Genomic DNA, 17,931 nt, shown 5'->3' on the forward strand with positions numbered 1-17,931 from the left:
GCTCGGTCGAGACTTCCACACCCCTCTATGAGTAACGGACAGATCGGCAGGCCGAAAAGCAGTAAGGATATACTTGAACCAAATAGCACCATCCATCAACTATATCTAATTGACACTGATAAAATACTTCATCCAACAACAGCAGGACACACCTTCTTCTCAGGCTTGCATGCAACATTCACCAAGACAGACCACATTCTGGGCCATAAAACACACCCGAACACATTTAAAAGAGCAGAAATCGTATAAAGTAAGCTCTAAGAGCACAGTGGAATTCAACTGGGAATCAGTAACAGAAAGAGGGCTGGAAAACCCCAAAATATTTGGAGATTAAACAGCACTTCTAAATAAGACAGAAAAAGTCTTAAGACAAATTTAACAATATTTTTAACAAAATGAAAATACAACATCAAAACTTGTGAGATACAGCAAAAGCAGAGCTTAGAGGGAAATTTATAGCTTTTTTTGAATTCATATTTTAGGAAAGAAGAGTTATTTGAAATCAAACAGCAAAGCTTCCACCTCAGGAAACTAAAGAAAGAGCAATGTAAATCTAAAGCAAGCAGAAGAAAAGTAATAATAAAAATTAGGGCAGAAATCAATGAAACTGAAAACAGGAAATCAGCTGAGAAAACCAACAAAACTAAAAACCAAAATCTGGTTCTTTGAAAAGATCGACAAAACTGATAAACCTCCAGCAGGCTAACCAAGCCAAAAAGAGAGACAAGACACAGATTACTCGCATCAGAAGTGGGAGAGGGTTACCACAACTATCCCCATGGACAGAAGAAAGAACGAGGGAGGATCATGAAAACTCTGTGCCCAGAAACTTGATAATTTAAATGAAGTGAACCAAGTCTTAGAAAGACACAAGCTATCAAAATTTGCAAGAGGAGAAATACAAAATCTGAGTAGGCCTCTATCTCACAAAGAAATTGAGTAATTAATAACCTTCCTAAAATGAAAGCACCAGACTCAGAGAGTTCCACTGGTGAATTTCACCAAAAGTTGAAGTAAGAAAAGATACCACTTCTCTAAAATCTCTTCCAGAAAATAGAAGCCGTCATGCATACGCTTTAGCATATGATACTGTAATGGTAAATTCCTAACATTACATGTTTGTCAAACCCACAGAACTGTACAAGAGTAAACCTTAGTGTAAGCGATGGGTTCTAGTTAATGATAACGCATCAATACCGGTTCATTAACTGCGACGTGTGTAGTACAATAACGCAGGATGTTAGCGTTAGGCAAGACTGGGTGGGAGGGTCATACAGGAGCTCTACACCATCTTCTCAATTTTTCTGTAACTGTAAAGCTGCTCCAAAAGCAAAGTTTACTAATTAAAAAAGTAATCTAGATATAAAAGCACATTCATATAACCCTCCTCAAAAAACAAAAAACAATAAAAAGTGCTGGCGGAGAGGGAAGGCGAGGGAGCTCCAAGGAGCCACAGCGAGACTGAGCTCATCTGAACAGAATCAGCGGGAGTCACAAGACAGCAGAAGAACCACTTCACAGAGCACACACGGTGGGAGGCTGCCAACCCAGAATTTTATACTCAGCGAAAATACTCCTCAAAAGTAAGAGTTTAGAGTCAGCCCTGCTAGCCTGGCAGTTAAAGCTGTGCACACTCCACCTTGGCAGCCTGGGTTCGGTTCCTGGGGCAGAACCACACCACCCGTCTGTCAGGAGCCGTGCTCTGGCGGCAGCTCACACAGAAGAACCAGGACCTACAACTTGAATACACAGCTATGTACTGGGGCGTTGGGGAGGGAAAAACAGAGAGAGGAAGATTGGCAACAGAAGTTAGGGCGAATCTTTCCCTGAAGATAAATAAATAAACAAATTGATGGAAATAAAAAAGAGTTTGATAAATACATTTTCACACCAAGAAGAACGAAGATGATTCCTCAGCATCAGACCTACACCCAAGGAAACACTGACGGGGACCCCACAGGGAGAAGAAAAATGGCCCCAGACGGCCACTTGGGAGGCAGGTGGTAAGAAGAGAAGAAAAAGGTGAACAAATATGTATGAATATAAAGGAACTTATAAAAACAAGAGTGACGAGAATAACAGCTCTTCAAATACATAAATGTGTGTGTAAAGAACTTAACAATTGTTGCCTATAAATTGAGTGATAGGTTAGTAGATGCAAGGTGTTCGAAGGCTCTTGCATTGTCTGGAAGAGAAGGGAGTATTAACTTTTATTAGAATTTGATAAAGAGTCTACGTTATAATCACCAAAATAGCTGCTAAAAAATTCCATAAAAGCATATGTAATGAGAAGATAATAAGGAGGCAGGAAATGGTTTATTCTACAGCAAAGTATAAAAAGAAAGAAAAAAGAACAGAAGCAGAAGGCAAACAGTAAGATGGTTCCTCTAAATGGAAATTTACCACTAAATGCAACTAAATAAAATTTTTCAACTAAAAAACCAAAGATTTTCAGACTGAATAAAAATACAAACTGTCTCTAACCTGAACGCAGGAGACACACCTATAATAAAATAATAAAAGGTTCAAAATGAAATGCAAAAAAAGGACAAAGTATAAATGCCTTAAAAAAGGAAGCTGACATATCTATATTGACATCACACAAAGTAGAGTTAAAGATGAAAAGAATTCAAAGAGATAAAGGACATTCATAATAATAAAAGGCTGTATTGACCAGGAAGATAGTAATTCACAATTTATATGGGCCTAATAAAATAGCATCCAAAGATATACTGCAATAATTGACAAAATTAAAAGGAGAACAGACAAACCCACAAGCAATCTGGGAAATTTCAATACAACTCCCTCAGGATCTGAGAGAAAAAGAGATAAACATCACCAAGGATATAGAAAATGTCAACAGAATGATGGACCACTGACAGGCATTCAGACAACACTGCCTCTGACACCGGAGAGTACACATTGAAGTGTGCAGGGACCAGGGACAAAAACTTCTGTGGGGTCAGAAAGCGAGTCTCTAAACATCAAAGGACTGCTATCATTCAGAAGATCTCTGAACACAACAAAATTAAGCTGGAAGTCAGCAACTGGAAAAATCACAAAATGCGTGAAAATTAAGAAACTTATTTCTGAATAACCTATTGGTCAAAATAAAAATCACAATGGAAACCGATAAATGTTTTGAACTGAATGATAAGAAAAACACAATATATCAAAACCACAGTATACATCTAAATTTACAGCCTTAACTGCCTACATTAAAGGAAAGGAAAAAAACTAATCACCTGTGTATACAACTCAAAAAGTCAGGACAAGAACAAGAAAATAAACCCAAAGAAGGAAATAATAAATAGAAAAATAAATATTCATAAAACAGAATACATATGAATCAATATATTGATGAGACAGATCAAGAGAGAGAGTAAATAACCAAATAACAATATTGAAAAAGAAGACATAACTACAGACCATAAAAATATTTAAAAAATAACAGGATATAATGAACAGCTTTACACAAATTTCAAAGTTTAGATAAAATGGACAATCTTTAAAAAATAAAGTTTACCATAAATGAAACAAGAAGAAAAAGAAAATCTGAATAGTTTCAAAGCTATTAAAAGAAATCAAAGACCCAATTTAAAATTGTTCACAACAGAAAACCCCAGGCCCAAATGCCTTCGTTGGCAAATTCTAGCAAACCTTTAAGGAAGAAATACCACCAATCTTATGCAAACTGTTACAGAGAAGAGAAGGAGTATTTCCTAACTCATTTTATAAAGTCAGAAAAACCATGACATCAAAACCTGATAAGGACATTATAAGAAATCAAAATTAATTGTCAAAATCTCTTACAAACACAGATGCAAAATCCATAAACTACTTATTAGCAACCCAAACAAAGCATTACTTACAAAGGATAATCCATAGACAAGTTCGTTTATTCCTGAAATGCAAGTTTGGTTTAACATTTGAAAAATAATAAATGTAATTCTCCACATTAACAAAATAGAGAAGAAAAAAATCACATGATCATCTCAATATACGCAGAAAAAGCATTTGATTAAAATTCAACATCTATTCATGATTAAAACAATAAAACAAAACAAAACAAAAAAACCCTCTTAGTAAATGTGAAATAGAAGGGAACTTTAATCTGATTAAGATTCCCTTAGTACAGTCAACTTTATCTTTCACAGTGAAATGTTGAAAGCTTTCCTTCTGAGATGAGAAGTTAACAAAAAGCCCAGCTATTAACACTTGTGTTCAAAGCAGTACTGGAGATCCTAAGCATGAGCAAGGCGGCAAAGGGCAGAAAGGGATAAAGACCAGAAAGAAATTAAAAACTAGGATTAGTAGGTGACACAATTGTGAACACAGAAAATCCAACAGAATCCACAAATAAATTATTAAAATAAGTTCAGTAATGTTGATGGATCAAAGTCAATAATCAAAGTTATCAAATTATATTCCCACATGCCAGCAAAAACAGAAAAAATTTTTGGAAAAGATGTCATTTATAACACCATAAAAATAAAAAACCGTATGTCTTTATAAAGAAAACTTTATGAAACATTATTGAAAGAAAATAAAGATGACCTAAAAACATGCAATCCTGTAACATGTTCATGGATTAGAAATGTAATATTACAAAGATGTTATTCAACCAGTGCATTCCCAATGAAAATCTCAGCAGGTTTGCTGGTGGACGCTGACAGGCTGAGCTCTGAACTGGACGTGAACATGCAGAGGGTCGTGATCAGCCATGGCGATCAGGAAGGCCACGAGGAGGGCAGCTCCTCCAGCAGGTAACCAGACTTAGGAAAGTCTCAGTCACTGAGGCAGGGTGGCTTCAGCAAACAGAGAGCGAAACAGACCAAGGAAACAACACCGAGTCCAGAAACGGACCAATACGTATAGAGACGATTAGTTTGGTGATGTAAGCTGCCCTGCAGAGCAGTGGGAAGGGACAATCTCTTCAATAAGTGGTGTCAAGTCAACTGGAGATCCACATGGGGGAAAAACGGAGCTTGCCACGATACGATAAAGCTTCACATTGAGAGGTTAAGTGTGAAAAAGCAAAACAATAAAGAAGATGATATTGAAACATACATCAATGACCTTGGGTAGGCAAACGGTTCTTATACAGGACATAGAAAATAACAACCATAAACAAATTTTAAAATGGGCAAATTAGATCTCATTAAAATTAAGAGCTTCTATTAAACAGAGTGAAAAACTGCTACATACTGGGAGAAGATATTTGCAATATAAACACACAACACAAGACTAGTATCCAGAACATATAAAGAATCTTTACAGATCAGAAAGAAAAATGGGCAACGGGTTTGAAAGGAGTTTCACCAAAGTGGTCTCCAAATGGCCAATAAACATATGAAGAAATGTTCAACCTCATTAATACTCTGGAAAGTGCAAACTGAGAACACACTGAGATCCACCACCCACCATGGAATAGCACGAATTTAAAAATGACAGGATGAGGTGTGAACAAGGCTCACTCCTTCAGTGCCAGCGGGCGTGTGACATCATGAGCACCGTGATAAACGGACACCTACTATACGGTGAACACGTTATACACCCAACGACCGAGCAGTTACACGCCTGGGTATGCGCAGACAGAAATTCACATACGTGTGCGCCAAGACGAGTCAAAGAACGTCATAGCAGCATCATTCACAACTGCCAAGAAATGAAGAAACTCAAATGCCCATCAGCAGAAGAATGAAAAAAATGTGTTGTGGTATCCTCATAAAATAGAAATGAATGAACCGCACACACCAACGTGAGGTTGAGCAAAAGAGACCAAACACAAAACACTACACACTGGACTGTGGAAAGTACATTTATATGAAGTCCTAAAGCAGGTAAAACTAGCACGTGATTTAGAAGGGCGCCCACTGTGTGGGAGTGGGGCACCCCTGAGGGAGGGGTGTGGGGGGCACCCGAGGGAGAGGGTACCTGTGATGGTCCAGCCCCAAACTTATAGGCAATCACGCAAATGGCTGACTTTATTATAACTCACTGAGTTGTACTTTTAGGACAGAGTACTTTCTGTATGTATGTCAGACTCCAATAAAAAGCTGGAAAAAGTATTCTTAAAAAAGATATTCTGCAGTTCCAGAAGCACAGTTTTGGCTGTATAGTCACATTACAACAGCTTATCAGAAAAAATATTCAAACGAAGACCAACTTGGTATTCCAGCAGACGGACTCAAATGAGGGAGGCCGGAGCGCGGGGCATCCCAGGTAGGCGGCACCGGGGCTGGAGGGTGGACCGCACAGGGTGCTGACTTTTAGCACACACATTCGACAGTCAGAGCATCTAGTGAAAGAGGGACAGGTGCTGCAAGGGTGGGGGGCAGGGGGGCTGGTTCAGGAGGCTCTGAATGTCACATTACATGGTCTGGAAACTGGGGAGCCCCAGGAGTTTCTGAGCAAGGAGTGACAGGCATGGAGATGTGAGAAGATTAATCTGGGAGTCGTAATGACAACGAAATGAGAGAGAGGAAAGAGGAGAGAGGGAGCAGCAGAGAATAAAAACACCCATGGAACAGCAACCAGGTCACAGACCAGGCGTGAGTGCCGGGAAGGGCTGTGACTTCTTGCCAAAGTCCCCAGTCCTTCCCCCTGAGACAATTCAGCTCTGTAGGCCTGAGGTCTTCCACACCACTGGCCCAGGAATTCTCCTAGGGACACGCTGGGAACAAACGGAACAAATGGCTCAGTGGCGGTGTCACTGTATGATCTCAATCTTGATCTTCCAGGCCACCTGGCCAGGAGGGAGGGATCCGGAAAGTGACTGCAGCAGACAGCGCAGCTCGTCAGCACGTCCCCACCCCGCCCTCCACCGGAGCAAAAGTTACACATCCAGGGAGACAGGAGGAGGCTCCCAACAGAGCTGTTCAAATCCAAGTTTAAGAAAAGAAGGCTCTGGGGACAAAAGTTTTCAGGGTAGTCAAAACTCATTAACTCCAGTTAATTGGGTAAAAAGGCCAGTTCAATTGATGATGAGTGAATTAGAGGGTAATTTTCACACAAAGCAATTCTATTAACTTGCGTATAGTAATCTGAAGAAGCGTTAACAGTGCTACCAAATGCACTTCTCACTTGGCTTCTCTCCTAAGTAGATAAGGCTAATTTAGAACGCACACACCACTTGCTACGACAATTAGAAACTGCTGGACACCCTTCTCCGGTAGCCTTTCGCAGCTCTGGAGGGGCCGAAGCTTCAAGGCAAGACAATGTAACCCTTTTAAAAGTGGTGGAAACTATCAATCCGTGCTTGATGAAAATGCTTCCAAACTAATCAGACATGGCCCTGGTCAGAGCAAACGGAGGACAGTGGGAAACTGCCAACCCTCCCCAGTGAGCCGCTCACTGTCTGCCCGCGGTGCTGTGTCGAAGGCGGCCAGCCTCACAGGTGAGTGCGCAATGAGGCCCCGGCCCGGGGAAACGCCCACAACAGCACTGCTCCGGTGCCCTCGGGCCTCCGGTCCTCTGCCATCCACAGCCACCACATCGTGTCTGCCATCCGGGCCGACCTGTTCAGCACCGCTTCCTCCTCGTTTTCAAAGATCGCTTCTTCTCTGCTTGTCTTCATCTTTCACTCCCTTCTTTTCCTTCAGCCTCATTACCAGATAATCCTACCTGACCAATGTTTCCTGAGCTCTGTTTCTGCAGGTTACCGGGTTCAGAGCAGCCCCATAAGAGGACAGGGCTGCCAGACCTGACAGGAATCTCCTGTCCCCGATTCGTCCCCTCTAAGGACCTCCCCAGCGCTCCCCTGCAGGCAGCAGGAGGCGGAAGGCGAGCCCCTGGCGGGGAAGGGCCGTGGTCCCTGTTTCATTCGTTCCCCTGCTCTCGACCCCCTCCCCAACCAGCCCAGCCGTCTGAGTCAGTGAGGGGCCCAGCCTCTGCCTCCGCCCGCCCTGCCCTTCCACCATGACACACGACACTGAGCCAGAGGGGCGGAGGGACGCGCTGCTGCTCTGCCTCTCACCAGCAAGCCATGTTCTTGCAGTTTCAACCTCCTGATAAAAAGCTCTACAACACCTATTGTAGCAAGGAGTGGGAATCAATTGAGACTTCCCCAAGCAATTTGACTTGGATTTCACACCGCTCTATTACAAATTCCATTTCATTTATGTTTGCTGTATAATGCATCCCAGCATCCACCCTGAACCAGCAGCGTGCTTCCTAACAGCAGGTCCTACACGCGCGCTGACAGCGTGGCTGCCGCCTCAGAAAGCCAGGGTTCCAGGGGCGATGCGCGAGCACGGTGCCAGGGCTTCCTGCACTGTCCCCTGTGTCAGGGTCTTCACCAGGGAGGGGGAGGTGAGCCCCCCCAAGGAGTCTGTACCACACAAATGTGGTGGAGCCACAGACTGAGGGAGCGACCGCCGGTGTGGCCTGCTCTGTGTTAAGCAGGACTTCTCGGCCGGGACGGAGGGGAAGAAGAGTGAGTAACACAGGGACAGACGGTGAACGGGCCCCAAGCCAGCTCCAGCAGTCAGAGAAGCCCCTTCCGCTCTCTGAGCCTCAGTTCCCCCAACTGCAAAACAGCAGTTAAGTCGATGGACCTGCATCCTGCAGTTCAAAAGCTGTAATGTTGCAGAAACTAAGCGGCTTTCTTCACGAGAAGGTAAGGACACCAACAGGTGATGCCCGTGCCCACTCACCACGTGCAAGGCATTGTACCAGGAAACTTCCACGCATCGGCTTGCCAGAGTTTCCTTCACTACTACAGGCGCAACCCCTAGCATGGAGCCTGGAACCTAACAGGCTTCAGGATATGCCTTAATTGAAAGATGAATGAATGAAACCATCAACCTTCAGAACAACCCCATGAGGCGGGCGCTGGCACACAGTCTCTTTCAGAGGAGGAAATAGGCCTCCTGAGTTCAATGACTTGCCCAAGGTCCTCAGATCCTACTGACAGAGCCCAGATCTGAAGCCAGCTCTGCAGGAAGTGAGAGCCTGAGCTCTCGGTCATCACACAAAACGGTGGGATCGACAGTCAGACGCGAACAAGCTTTATAAATCAAAGCCCCAGTGCAGCTCTGAGCTCAAGTACCCACTGATCGCAAACCGCAAAAAGATTATGAGACAACAGAGATCCAGTGATCCCAAAATCTTCAACATTCACCCCGACTCTGAGTCCCAGTGGGCACATGACACGACCCAAGTGGCTCGCACTGATTTCAAAGGTCCCTCCTCAACTGAGAAGGCCCAGCCCCAGACGGGGTTTTGTGTCACACAGACACACACCCACCCGCCCAGGGAGCTGACCACAGAGCTCAGGGACAGGGCTCCCCTTGCCAGACCCTCCTGCAGATCACTGCTCTGCCGCCCAGGGCCAGCGACCCAGACAAGAAGCAGCCAAAGCACAACCACCCACCAGCTGCGGAGCACCCCCGACGAGGCCAAAGGAGAGCTGCGCGCTGCTCCCCGTCCCAGACTGAGAGTCAAGTGCAAAGAGAAAGTCGCTTTCAGTTCACGCCCAGTGTCGTGGGCGCCACCCAGGGTCAGGCCGGTTCTGCAGGGAGTAAGGGAGGGGACGCCCTGCTCTCCAGGAACCCAGCCTGGGAGGGAGTCAGATGGGAACATCAAAAAAGAAGAAAGGGACCAAAGGAGAGACATGGTGGGGCGTGTGCCCCACCGCACACCAGGAGGGGACTGCTCCAGCAGCGGGGACAGCCTGGATGGGTGGGGTGCAAAGGCACCTCTCCAGAAGGACATGGAATGGGCAGCCGGCTCAGAGGACTTTCCAAGCCCCACGTTCCACCTGCTAATACCATTTATGTACAAGTGTGCACACGGATCCTACGCCCCTCCACACCCAGGCTCCCGGGCAAGACCACTATCACCTGGCTGTGCCTTCTCCGCACTCAGCCAAGTGGTCTCACACATCAGGGTCCTAGGACCCACTTGCTGATGCCACCACAAGATCCGCAAGAAGCAGAACACCAAACAGCCCACACCCCCAAGCTCAACCAAGATCCCTGATTCAACAAACATCATCAGCTACCGATCGTGCGCCAGGCCCTGTGCGGGGCCCGGGATCGAGAGCAACAGGCAAAACACAACTCTCCACGCATGCCATGTCACGAGGCTGGAGGCTCCCGTCAACGCCAGACCCCCCAGAGCCCAGACCCCACTCTGGCATCGGCGTGGGCGGCAGCCTCTCTAAGCCTCAGTCTTCTCAACCATAAATGAGGAGAAATCTCATATCACAGCGTGATTTTTAGGACCAAATAAGATCATTAGGTGAAAGCTCACAATACCTATTTTTAAATTTGTTAATGTTAATTATTATTATTAGTCCTACCTTCTTGGAAAGTCCTCCCTCTATTAAAAAAGAAAACAAACACCTGGCTATTTGGCCTTACCCGCCCATCACAGATAAGCTACAGCTTTCCCAAGCTGCCGCTTGGATGAGCGCCCACTCAGGGGGCGTCCCAGGGAAGGGGCCCACTCCAGAGGGTCTCTCAACACCCTCTGTGCCCTGCTCTCTGGCCATTATCACTGCTTCACATTTCACAATTCTGTCTGCCTCCGCAACCAAATGGCAAGCTCCCGCAGGGCAGATGAGGCTGCCTTTCTCTTTCACAGCCATATTCTCAACACCCAGGACAAAGACGCTAAAAACGTACTTGCTAAACGCATCACAGCACTTGGTAGGAGGGTTCTATCCAGGCCTCGTTGCCCAGCTCATGACCCTAGGGGTCAAGAGACCGCGGGCTGGCTGCTCTGGCTGGGCCGCCTGCCCCGGCACCGACAGCTCCAGTGTGGCCGGCAGCATGCAGGGCTCTGAGAAGCCAGGCCTGCCCCAGCTACTCCAGGGCCCCCAGCCCCAGAGGGAAGGAGGGCAGTGCGGCGGCGGCCGTCTGCCGGGCCAGGCCCTCTGCTGCAGCAACAGGCTCTCTGCCAGAGCCCCTCACATGCTGGCCCCACTACCACTCAGGATGGGGGGTGGTTAGACCCTGCAGGTGCCCTGACTGTAAATCACACGCGGTTGCTTCTGGACGGCAGCCTCATGCAGGACTGAGTGAGGCGCCATCTCCGCCCACCATACCCCCTACACCAAGGGCTCCCGGTCGTTCTCAGGGAGACGCTGCACGTGTCGACGGTCAAGAGCAGGAAGGGGAGCCCACGGCACCAAGAAGATGAAAGCTCACAAACCCGACGCCCACTCTTGGCTTCAGCCCTGTCCTCAGAGCTGGGCTCCCACAGCCAGTGCCAGCCACACTTACGGGACATTCCTCCCCCAGCAAAGCAGCTCCCATCCTGAGGCGATGGCTGGTGCTGAGGCCTCTGTGTGAGACTGCCCGGGGGACAGGGACCCCAGGTGCCATCTCTCACCCTCCAGGCCCTAACTCGGCTGAGGCTTGATGTGAAGAACAATCTATCACAGACAGAGAGGCCCTGGGAGGAGAGAGAACACTGACTCCTGAGGGCCTCAAGGAGAAGAGTGGTCGGTTCTGCAGGCCGCAGCCGATGGCCAGTCAATGACCAGGGAAGAGGATGGAGAGGCCACCCGCCTCCCACGCAGGACGGAGCCACTGCTCGGCCAGTCCCGTCTCCTAGGCTGCAACCAAGGGTGGGGGCAGTACCTGGTCACCCGCCTCTGCAGAGCAGGCCGGGAACACCCCAGAGCAGGCTGCCCGAGAGCTCAGGGTGCCTCCCCAATCCTCCCCTCGCTGGGACAGGTGTGAGGCAGCCTCCCGAGTCCCCGCCCACCGTGCGGAGGAGGCTCGCGCTCCAGGACCTGAGGGATCTAACAACACTCCTCATGACCCCGTTTCCTCCAGGAGGTGAGAAAGCAAAGCGGCATCACAACCTCCAGCACGGGGCTCCCCAGGGGCGATGGCCAAGCAGGGGTGCACACACAGAGCCGCCACGACTTCAGACTGTGACAGTGCAGGATGCGCAGCTGCTGTTTGCAGCGACGGAGCGAGCCTTGGTGGCGTGAGGAGCAGCCCCAAGGTAACGGCCGTGGGACCCTGACTGTAGACACAGCTGCTGCGCTTACCCCGCCCTGCTTCCCGCCGTCCTCCTTCCACAGAGGGCACTGGACTTGAGCCGGACTCCGGCTCCCCCACTTCCCGGCCACGCTTCCTGGGCACGGCGCTGACTCCCGGAAACGCTCGCTTCCTTCTCCGTGGAACACGCCGTGTGAGAGGAGAGGGAGTGAACACCGAGACCTCCGGCTCAGACCAAGTGCGTGTGGTGTTAGCGTGGTGACCAGCGTCGTGATGTACAGCTGCAGTGTTCACAGAGGGGACAGGGCTCTTCCATGGACCACCTGGCGAGTCACAGCGCAAGGAAGCAGCCAGGGCCACACTCGCTATCAAGAAGCCTCCGCTCCCCTCAATGCGGACGTGGCACTGAACCGCTGTCCCGGACGGAAGTTTGTCACGCACACCAGGTATCAGAGGACAGTGAGCTGCTGTAGGAGCAGGAGACTGGTCACGGTAACAGAGCAGCCACTCGGGAACAGCGGGGGCAGGAAAGAGCGTCCATCTCGGATCAGCAGGGGAAGGACAGAGGGCAGGGAGGAAGAGATGGCAGGGAGGGAGGGGGCAGGAAGCCCCACAGGGCCGGGGGGACCGCTGGCTAACTCCCAGGAAGGTTCTGTCTTTCTATACACCTTCTCTGCGAAGAGACGCAGGTGATCGGGAAGGACTCAACGTGCAGACCACAGCCTGAGAGGCCCCAGCTCTGGAAGAGCCCTCTGGGCCAGCACTCATGGGCTCCTTGCATCCACCCAGAGGGAGGTGCCGTTATCATCTCGCTTCGCAGAGATGACAACTGAGACACGGTGGTGAAATCGCAGCAGCCAGGAGAGCAGGCCACAAACCCAGGCCCCACGGCTCCCCAGCCCTGGCCCCTGCTCCTGCAGAACCAAAGATGACAAGAGGTCAATTCAGTGGGTCTCAAGGCCAAGAAAGACCTCACCCATAAAGCAGTGGGAGGAATAAGAAAGGGGAAGACTGCACACTTTCCGACGTAAAACACCTCTGTGTGTCCTGAAACACTGTTAAAAAAACAAAAGGTAAAAGACGCACTGGGGAAAACCTACTGTGTACAAGCCAGTGAGAAGGCCCCCCAGACCTAACAGAAAGCTGAGCAGAGCAAGCAGATGGTCAACGGAGAAATGTAACTGCCAATCAACACAGGGAAAAATCCAGAAAGAGCCATTTCTCACCCAAAGTGGCAAGAAATAAAATGCTGCTACTCTGTGAGTGGGGCTGCAAGGGGCGCACCCCATACCTGCTGAAGGGGACAGCGCTGGGTCAGCCACACTGACTAACTGTCCAAAAAGTGTTCTTGCCCTTTAACCAGGAATCCAGGTCCAGACAGACATCCTAAGAAATGAGTTAGAGATACAGTCCAAGAGCTGCATCCAAGGATGCTGGTCACATTAGCAAAAATAACGAAAAATTAGAAACAATCTAAACTTCCAATAAAGAAAAGAGTTTAATTTTGGCACATCTGTACAAAAGAACATTATATAGCCACCGAGGGTTTTATTTTCACAGACTGTAACGACACAGGCATTTGTCACAGTAAATGTTAAGTGACAAACAGGTCTTGTCTGTTGTTCTAATACCTAGAACAGCTATGGGAACACCCACAGCACCTGGCACATGTGGATATCAGCCAATAAGTGTTCAATAAACGGACGGATGGATGGATGGGGGGAAGGAGGGAGAAATGAAGGAAATACACACACGATTTTAGTGCTCTCTGTCGGTGGAGGGATCAAGGTCTTCGCAAATGTCTTCTTTATATTTCCCGGCAGTTTCCAAACTCTCACCATGTATAGGATTATAATAAAGGAAAGAAAGAGGCGCTGTACGTTTTAAAGGAGTCAAGGCTTACACCTAAGGCATATTGACACATCAGCCAACCCGCCCATCCCTTTGCAGACACCAAACCCGAGGCCCAGCGAGGTGAGGGGCCTTCCCTGACTCACCTGCGACACGGCGGCCGCTCCCCCAGGGCCCAGGGCTCACCGAGGGTAAGCCCACAACCCGCACCAGCATCCTGAGGGCAGTGAGGCCCGGGCACAGCGTGCGAGAGAAGGAGACACAGCGGCTCAAGGAGCTGGTCGGGGAAGGGCCGTGGGTCCCGCAGTTCCGGCCCAGCGCGACCACCGAGTGTACCACCCGCCACTGGAGGGTTGCAGTTCTCTGGTTTCGGCTGTGGCACACCAGGCTGCCAGGAACAGTCTCGTACAGGTTTTGCTGTGGACACGAATTTTATTTCTTTGGGATAAATGCCCAGAGCGCAACTGCTGGGTCGTACGGTCACCGCAGTTTAGCTTGTGAACAAACTGTCAAGCTGTTTTCTAGTGGACGCGCAGGAGTGACAGATGAGAGACGCCGTCCCACTGCGTCCTCGCCAGCACCGGGAGTCACCGCTGTTTATCCCGGCATGCTGACGGGCATGCGGGGACCCTCACGGCGGTTTTACAGCCCTTCCCACTGCCCGGTGACGCTGAACCGTCCACCCGCTCGTCCGCCGCCTCGCGTGCCCTCTGTACGTGTCTCTGTCCATTTTCTCATCACACTGTTTTTACTACTGAGTGCTGAGGGTTCTTTCTCTCTTCCAGGGCATGGCCTCTTGTCCGATGTGTGGTTTGTAGATAGCTCCTCTCTCGGTCTGAACCTTGTCTTTTCATCTCTTAACAGGCTCTTTCACAGAGCAAAAGCATCTAGTTTCTATAAAGTCCAATTTATTAATTTGTCCTTTTACAGAGAGAATCATATCCTTGGTGTCAAGTCTAAGAACTCTTTGCCTAGATCCTGAAGACTTCCCTCTTATTTTTGAATACAAGTTTTATGCTTTTATGTTCGACATTAAAGTTCACGATTAATTTAAGTTAATTTTTGCGTAAAGCGTGAGGTTTAGATGCAGGTTCACTTTTTGCCTATGGATGTCCAGCTGCTCCAGCACAATTTATTGAAAAAGTTATCTTTCTTCCATTGAATTGCTTTTGCATCTTTCTCATCAGTTGACCCAGAGCAAGCAGAAGGAAGGAAATAAAGATTAGAGCCGAAATAAATAGAGAATATAAAACAATAGAGAAAACCAGCTGAGGCAAAAGTGGGTTCTTTGAAAAGATCAATAAAATTGATAAACCTTCAGGTAGACTGACCCAGAAAAAAAGAGACTCAGATCACTAAGACCAGGAATCAAACAGGAGCAATGTCACTGACCTCACAGAAATGAAAAGGTTATAAAGGAATACTACTAACAATCGTACGTCAAAATTAAACCATCCAGGTGAAATGAACAAATCCCTAGAAAGACAGAGACTACTCAAATCTGATGCAGGAGGAAACAGGAAACCCGCACAGACCTGTCATTGCAAGTAGAGATGAGCCAGCCCCCACCTGCTCCCGCTGTCTCTGGGTGCTCCTGGGACCAGGCCGCCCTGCTGTCCTGGGACTACACAGAGGGCACTGTTAGCTCTTTGGTTAGGGCCCCGGGTCCCCGAGGCTCTGTCGTTCTCTCTGTCCTCGGATTGAGTCACTTCCACTCACTGATTCTTTCCTCTGTCCCCTCCATTCCCCTGCTGAGCTCATCCAGTACACGTTTATTCCGTTTCTGTACTCCCAGTTATTGTCTAAAACGTCCTGTCTCCCTAGGACACCACCTTCCCAGCCCTGTGGCACTCCTGGGCTGCCATCCTCTTTAGCTCCAAGTACAGGATACAAAGACAACCACAAAACCCAGGGAGCCACCACATGCTGCTCCTTGGGTCCAGAGGTCGCCAGCCTCCAGCCTCCTGAGTCTTTTAATGTTTGTGTTACATATAACGTCCAGGGTTTTTACTTGTACCCAGCCAAAGGAAAGGGAAAAACACGTCTACTCCATCTTCTTGGAAACAGAAGTCTTAGTTGTTCTTTAAAATTGTTCATTAAGCAAATAATTAGCACCGCCTAGGTGCTGGGCGCTATAGTAGATGCTACCCTAAGCAGCTTGGTGGATGAGAGTGTCTGGCACTGCTCCTGGCTCACAGGTGACACATGAAGTGAGTGACTACACCAGATGCGGAAGGGCTTTGAAATCATCTAACCAAGTGGCAGGTCACTAAACCTCTCTATCTGAGGAAGGGAGGACTCCATCGAAATAGAGATGCTTCCAAGTTGCAAATGTGCCGCTATCACCAAGGTGGCCCGCGGGGAGAAGAAGCCCCTGGAAAAGTTGCTGGGGCTCGTCTCCATCATCGAGAAAGAGAGAGAGACACACACACCCTCTAACACCCACCACTGCAAAACCACGGCTTCTGGCCCACTGCAGCTAAAGTGCATGCCACGCTGGCGCCAGCAGTCCCACATTTATCCAGGGAACACTACCAGTCCCACTGTGTGAACTGTGCCCCTCCTCCCTCCACAGAGTGGTACTCAGAGCCACCAGCTGACCCTCTGAAGCTGAAAGCTACCTTCACGGAGGAAGACAGGCCGGCACTTAAAAAGTTTTGTCCCTACTTTCTGCATTCTCTTCATTTACAATATTGCTTATGCAAAGATATTACCATACATAATGCATTCAATTATGCAGTGTAAGATGCAGCCTTAATGGAGAAAATTCAAGTCAGCCACATAGACACTTCAGAAAATATTAAAAAAAAAAAGACGACCCTGCCACTAACTTTCAAATGTGTTTGAATTCGCACACCTCTCACTACCATAGGGACGCAATATAAATATATAAACTAGTGCTCATCTCATTTTCCCACTGTTTTCTTGCATGATAATACGCCTGGAGCCGACACCTCTCTCCTTCTCAGTGCCGGGCCTGCATTAGCATGTAAATAGCTCGCAGATACAAGGACACGGAAGCAAGCAAGAGCTCCTTAATTAACTTCAATCCCCAGCAAACCCGGCAGCAGTCCGCTCTGACAGTTCCCCCAGGTCCTCCTCAGGAGGCCCTCGCCGGCCTGGGGAGTCCTGCCAGGCCAGCACTGAGAGGGCGGCTGGAAAGGGCCGGCCGGGGAAAGCGACATTTGGGTACTGGGCCCACAAGAAGCTGTGCCATGACTGTCATCTGGAACTTTGGGATGCTTTGCTGAGCCAAGCCTGGGTGGACGCACTGGGGGACTGCCAACCGGGGGGCGGGGGTGCTGGCTGGGTTCACGCTTACTGAGCACAATTCCTAGTCTCAGCTGATCCTCACAAACAGTCCTACACGTAGGTCCGGCCTCTCTCTCCAAGGTGAAGGGCCAGCACTGCCCAGGCCTCTTGCCAGGCCCCAGGGAGCTCTACGGTCAGGGGTTTCTGACTTGTTTCCTACTCTCCCACACCCGCCCCACCCATCCAGAAACAGTGCCGAGTCCACGGTTGTCCAACCACTGAGTGAACGACACCAAGGAAGACTTGGTCACTAGAAGATGCCACACGTCTTATTCTGCAGGCAACAGGGAGCAGGGGTGGTTTGGGGGCTGAGAAGTGACCTGGGTAGAGCCAGGCTTCCAGCACGTCACTCTGAGAAGCCATGGGACCCACGGGGAAATCCTGGCCACAGTCAGGCAGCGAGTGGCAGAGGAGGAAGGACATGTGCGAGAGCAGTGCTGGAGGAGATGTCGAAGCTCCAGAGGCGAGGGGCCGAGCAGGAAGGGCAAGTGGGAACAGGCCAGAAATAACACACGTCGTAGCAATGCTCACACAGCAAGGACCGCAGCTGCGCTCTCGAAGGCAGTGCTTCTGCAAGCCCGTAACTCACGTCACCTGTCAACAACCTGACGAGGAAGCACCAGGCCAATGGCCACCTTCCCCGATGATGAGAGCGAGCCGTAGACTGACTAAGCTGGCCAGGCTGCCCACAGCAACACCTGGTGCAAGGAGATTATAAGGCACGTGCACTGGCTCTGAGGAGTTATCGCTCAGAGCACTGTGGGATCTCATGGGGGCTGAGATGCCAAAGGGAAGCCATCTGGGCACA

General features: G+C 48.9%; 1 protein-coding gene across 17 annotated transcripts in view; it reads right to left on the bottom strand.

Annotated features, from left to right (window-relative positions):
* Nucleotides 1-17,931, bottom strand: part of MAD1L1 (mitotic arrest deficient 1 like 1) — a 415,963-nt gene that overhangs the window by 210,659 nt on the left and 187,373 nt on the right. The gene's annotated exons all lie outside the window — the stretch shown is intronic.

The sequence above is a fragment of the Equus przewalskii genome, chromosome 12 (genome assembly GCF_037783145.1).
Source record: "Equus przewalskii isolate Varuska chromosome 12, EquPr2, whole genome shotgun sequence".
Classification (NCBI taxonomy): Eukaryota; Metazoa; Chordata; class Mammalia; order Perissodactyla; family Equidae; genus Equus; species Equus przewalskii.